Source organism: Habropoda laboriosa, unplaced genomic scaffold (assembly GCF_001263275.1).
Source record: "Habropoda laboriosa isolate 0110345459 unplaced genomic scaffold, ASM126327v1 scaffold18, whole genome shotgun sequence".
Taxonomy (NCBI): Eukaryota; Metazoa; Arthropoda; class Insecta; order Hymenoptera; family Apidae; genus Habropoda; species Habropoda laboriosa.
In genome coordinates this window covers 855,112-861,483 of record NW_017100152.1, presented here as the reverse complement: position 1 = coordinate 861,483, position 6,372 = coordinate 855,112, and positions in this window count along the sequence as shown.

The window sequence follows — 6,372 nt, the reverse complement described above, 5'->3', positions numbered from 1 at the left end:
CTTCAATCAATTGACATGAGCGTCGCGGGCTTTATGTGTCATTGATGTGCTTTGATGAATTTCCAACGAAAAACAACTGAGTGGATTCAACTATAGGAAATTATTGGATAATGAGCTAGATCTATATTTTTCTCCTTGAAAAATGAATTTTTACATAAATAGAAATTTTTCTGAGCGGATATTTCCATATTTCTATTACTTCGATCCCTTTACTATCTACCATTTTATCTCTTATTGATCCCATGCACGGTTGAATTCCCGAGCGTATCCCACAATACACGCCGCTCATCTTCGCTACTTCAGCATCTGAGTGTGTCGAGTGCCGTGCAAACTTCTCGGTTACTTCTCAATGCTCGGTGAACTAGTTTCAGCAACGATAGATTATTAGAATCCCGCTTCTAGACTTACATCGTCTATGTAATCAGGACAATGTAGCGAATTATACACACCAGGATTTCTCCGTAGGAAATCCAAGTTTTGAGACACCGTTTTAATCGATATAATTTAAAACGCTTAATACAATACTCTCTGGATTAATGAAACAGCACTTTGGACCATGAAGTTATACTAACTTGGGATAACAAATGTTGTCGATGCAATTTGGAGGAAGAAAGTTTTTTTATTCTTCGTAACAATACTACCAATGGATAGATAAGATTTTCCCGATTAAAATGACCCCAAACAGGATCCAATTCGGATTACTTTTCACTAAGTAACTAAAGCTCCATGCAAGTGGTACACCCGGTATATTGCTTTCAGTGAAAAGTGGTCCAAATTGGACCGTGTTTGGGCTCATTTTAATTGGGAAAATCTCATCTACCCATCGCCAATATTTCTATGAACATATACTAGAAGGCACAACAATACATGATGTCTGAATATTTCAAGGTGCTGCAAAGTAGTACAAATATGTACAGCTAATGACATAGTAAGCCGGGAAAAAAATGTTACCGCCATATTTCCCTTCATAATAGTAACATGCAATGTCTCGTGGAAAAAGCGGATCGAACGAAGCATCGGCTACGTACAACTTTCCCGTGGGCGCACATCCTCGACGAATCAGGCTCATTCATTGTATCCACTTGAACGTTCGACCGCGCAAGCTTCTCAATTACTTTCCGATCAAAGCTCGCAGGCTACCGAGGATCCGTAATCTAGACACGGGGTCCATGCTCGAATCCACGCAGATCAGGGCATCGATTCTCGGGCAGGGACAGTACAGCCGTGGTCCTGAACGTTTTCGTCCATTAAGGCCGCAGGAAAATTGAATTTCAGCGCGACAGCGAGCGCGCAAGCTCGAATTAAATCGTTGCGGTGCACGATCGAAACCGCGTTCGCTAATGAAGCGCGCCGCGTTGAATATAAAACGAGCCCTTTGGACCCGCCTCCGTGACATCTTCAATCCCCTGTCTCCGCCCTGTCCCCCTGGCAAAGAAGGTGCAATTAACCCTGCAAGTGGTGAGCTTTCGAGCGTCGAACTAGTGATCGAATTGGCAGAGTAACTGTGTGAATAGATTTCCCTTCTATTTATCGTTCTAATTGTTCCCTTTTCTCATTTACTCCTACGCTACTAAAAAGTAGTAGTTTAGTGTTTCCTAAGCGACCTCGAAATTACTTTATCGTACGCACAACACCTCCACAGAGACTCGAACTTAATCGCTCCATGAGTTCTCACCCTCGTCCTATTCCTTTCGCAAAGCAAACGAGCTTCGTTCCTTTAACGTTCCTTTACCAAGCAAAACGCGTCTTTCAACTAAAGCGAAAGTACGAAGCAGCCGATACACGGTAAAGACTGCCCAGGTGCCTACGTCTAACGAGCCACCGAGTGGCTTGCAGTTGTTCGCGTATTTAAATAAGACCGACGATGGTAATGAGAATGCAAATGGCAGCGACACGCCCGAGCCAGCTTTCCTGCACACGTCAGGGAATAATAAAAGGGAACTGCGCGGTTGCCTTTCCGGGACTATGGGTACCTGAAGACTATATATCGACTAGGTGGAAGAATTTCAACGGAGAGGTTCGAGATAAACTTGGTTAGACTGGCATTTAGATAGTCTGGATATCTTTGGAACTCTCGTATTCTCATATCAAGCACAGTGGGTCATTGGACTTTGTTGGAATTAGAAATGACTAACCTCCTTCTTGTCATCTGATTCCAGCTTCGTTATAAATTCTTTTTAAAGATTTACATTTCAATTCTGGTCGAAAATTGGAGGAATTTACGATCCTAAAGATTGCAACGATATCACAGACAGAGGTGTAAGCCGTGATGAAAAAGGCTTTCCACGCCGTTGGAAACGATTATCCTCTTAAGACAACGAATCCCTGTAACACGGGCAAAGGGCAGCTTCCACAAACGCCGACACGAGGCTAGTAGCTTATATCAGCTGCTTGATTATTAAAAGTTAAACCATGCTGTCTGGTAGCCGACGGTACAGAAAGGGGGAGTGGAAAAGTGCGGGGGACAGAAACGGTGAAAAATGAGAAACCGGGTATATAGCTAACCGGGGAAAGAAGGGCTGCTGGCTGGTAATTTCCTTAACCTCTTTGCATAAAATTAAAGCTAATCATATTCATTTTGCGAATGCAGTTCCTCGAAATCCATGAAACGCCACCCCCGGAACATTACGAGCCGGAATTTATAACGATGACAATGAAAATTTGTACGTACAGAGTTTCGAAGGTATCTTGCGTCTGGAATTTCGTCCTACCGCTGTGGCGATAATTAGGTCGGAGTTTCTAGACGCGATCATCGCTCAGGAACATTTACGACGGAGATTTCTAACTAATGAACGCGATTCCTTTGTGGCGGGTACGTCATTGTCAACAAGCCCTTACCGAACCTTGTTCTATTCTTCTACGTGAACTTTCTCTTTTCCAACTCCTTCAGATTTTAGTTTCCGTTCTTTTGTCTCTCCCCGGGTTAAGACTTGCCTTCGTCCTCGAGTAGCCTAAGAAGCGCACATGTGGCATCCAGGTTCGCACGAGGACGAACGGCCCCGCTCTCTACAAATTTTCCATTTCCACCATTTTCTCTATTTCTATCTTTATCCATCTCTACTCCTGTCTCCCTGTCCTAACAGTATAAGAACCCAGTACGCCTACACCTCCGGTCAGTTTTTTGCTTTACCAACCATCGCGACGTACCCGCCGAACCGCTGCCGCAGGAATAATTAGCGAATAAAACGATTGTATTTTCCGGGAAAATTGTACACCGACCATAGCATTTAGATCTTAATAAATTGAGGTGAAAACAGTGCAACGGCGTTCCTCACTCCATCGCGACGTACCCGCCGAACCGCTGCCGCAGGGACAATTAGCGAATAAAACGATTGTATTTTCCGGGAAAATTGTACACCGACCATAGCATTTAGATCTTAATAAATTGAGGTGAAAATAGTGCAACGGCGTTCCTCACCCACCTCACCTTTCTTCCTTCTGGCATCCCTTTTATTGCAAAATTTCGACGTCTTCCAAGATTTAGGACGAACAATTTGAAAGAACTCCAAAATTAGCAACGACTCTTATACGGACCTGTGCTTCTTCAGAAACGCAGACGACTACAGAAGCTAAGAAGGATGAATTCGCAGAATACAGCTACTCAGACCACTTTAAAAAATTTTGTTTTCCTTCCTCGTAAAGCGTCGTCGATTCTTTTCAAACATTATTAGTATGCAGTTTGCCTAATTACCCCGCGAGGAAAAAGTTTCGCGTGTGCAGGATTACACTTTGAAACAAGCTTAAAGATGGGAACAGTGGCGTTCACGGGGGAGTGGCGCTAAAAATTCAAAAGGTGCGTTGACACACGGCCTTTGAGGTCGACCGCAACCAGGATCCCTTGATACTCTTACACGCAAGAGAGGTGCGCGATAAACGCGAGGAATTCCATCGAAAGGAGACGCCCGTGGAATTATGGAAAATATTCCTTTAGTTAGCCATCCGTGCTAGTTGTAGTGTTCACAGTGAAACTTGCTTCGAATTCTTCAAAGGAGCCCGTCGCAACGGCACGAAGCTGATACGCGAATCTCCTTGCTGTACAGGGAACAAATTGGTGTATTCCTGCTAAACAGAAAGAGAGAAATACAAGTAACGGATACTGGAGACGCTAGCTGCGTTCTTCAATAGGCTTAAAATTGATCCCAGACGAGAGAAACGATCGAAAAATGAATAATGTGAAGGGCGGATGGTCGAAATAATTGAGAAGAAACAGGGAATTTAATATTTTAGAAAATTCCTGTTTGAATAGCTTCAGCGAAGAATTTTATCCAAGTATCCTACGAACAATTTTCTATTTTGAAAAGGACACTGCTGTGATAAGAGAAATGCTGCTAAATGAATAAGCTTACTTGATGATAAATAAGAAAATTAAAACCGGCATGGTACACACCATTTGTCACTATTCGGAGAAATGATTCGCGTTTACGATGTGACAGTCGATCGATCCCGTATTTTCTCACAAAACAAAAAGTTACAGCGTCTTCGTGGTGTTTTATCGTCAAGTTACGACTTCTCGGGTTAGGTATCAGCTATCTCTTCTTTCATTTTGGAAAACAGCTGCAGAGATACGTAAAATCCTACCGAAGCTAGTAGTAACGACCGTCATTAGTTGAACATGGATTCGAAGCAACTGACGAGTATCATTATTTCCAAGTCTCGCTATAAAATTTCTTACGAAAGAAAGGGTGGAGCTTTTTATAAAATTAGAATAGGTAGACGTGTTCCTTCATTGATGTTCTACTTCTTTCTCCACTGTAAAACGTGGAGCTCCACGTAATATCCTGTTTGGTGAATTTTCAGCCTCTGTATCAACCACGGGTCTGCTGTACTACTGCAGAAAGGGACGTCTTCAAAGAGCTTTTAACCTCGTTGATCTTACAAAAAGCCTCGTGTTGTGAGAGTTGGCGCCCGCTAGGTGATGTGTAGAGGACTTCTACTCGCGGAAAAGATTTCAGTACCGTTAATTGGAGAATTTCAGAGGTAATTAACAAGTGCAGTAGATCGCGACATGTCACGCGGTGAACTGGTGAAATTTTATTAGCTGAATTTTATATTTTATAGGCGGAAAAGCGTTAGCTTCGCTACGGCGTTTAGCCACAGGGAAACATCGTTCGACACTTGTAATTTTGTCATTCTACCTGAATAGTTGTTTTACTTCCTTTGGTTTTCACGCTTTCCGACCGCGCGTCCTACATTTTGCTCGAATATCAAGTGTGTAAAAAGAAACGTTTTATGCGAATATTTGATATTAAAACGAACGGTAATATTCATTATCATATATTCGCTGTTTTCTTTGGAACTTTTTTCACGTTTACCTTAGTACGTCAGACAAGGCGATGTTTAACCGTGATCCTCGTGAAGTATATTAAAATTTCATTTGACATAAAGGATAAAGAAGTCAGCTAAGAGCAGAAACTGTTGTTATCGCGCTCAACTTTGCCGTAGTTTGTTCAATGGGACTTCCGTTTACGAATTTTCAACCAGAGATAGGAGGAGGAGCAGTTCCTCAACTTCGAGGAATAGGTGAACGTTAGGCAGTCTGGCTGTATTGATTTTCAAAGTGTATCTTCGGGCATACATTAATAATATAAGCAGCCGTGTGATATCTCTCTGCCCTCTCTTCTTTGAAACGTTTCACGAAACTTACGGCTTCGTATTTATTATATTTATACATGTTTAATAGAAGATTCAGAACGTTCGACGTATGGGAGATACGTTACCTTACGATTATTAAACTGTGCAGGGAAAAGGAAATCAGAGTGAAGGGTTGTCTTTTCTCAAATGGAAATATGTGGTGTGCTAACGATCGTGTCACGATGTAATCGCACACCTGATCTCGTGATTGTGACAAGTTGGTACTGCGTATCCGACGTGTTACGCTGAAAACAATCGTTGCCACTGATGCGCTTTGAATAATGGCTGTCTCCGTGAACGCTCGACATAGGTCCTACACGATTAGAGAGTAGAATAATGCGGGATCGCTAACACCTGTTACAGAATTGCTAGGTGTACACAAAAGAAGGATATTCAGAACGAATCCTAGGATAGCCGAGTGACTAGTGTGCCCGGTTTCCATCAAAAGGGGGACAGAAAATTTTCTTTGTGAATTTTTCACATTTTAGATAATTGTATTAGGATCCTTAGTGTAAGATAAAAAAAAATGCAACCGTGAAATAAAATTCCTTATAAAGTTCTAATAAATAAAAGAACAGTTTGACAAATGTTTACGAAAGGGAAGTTTTTAGCAGCGTAGACATGGAAAATAATTAAGGGAGCAGGAGAAAGAAAGCTCTGTGAATTCAAAATTACACATCAAAACAAGGGCTCTTCCAGTATTTCTGGAATAAAAAGGGAGAAAAAGATACAGGTGGGAGA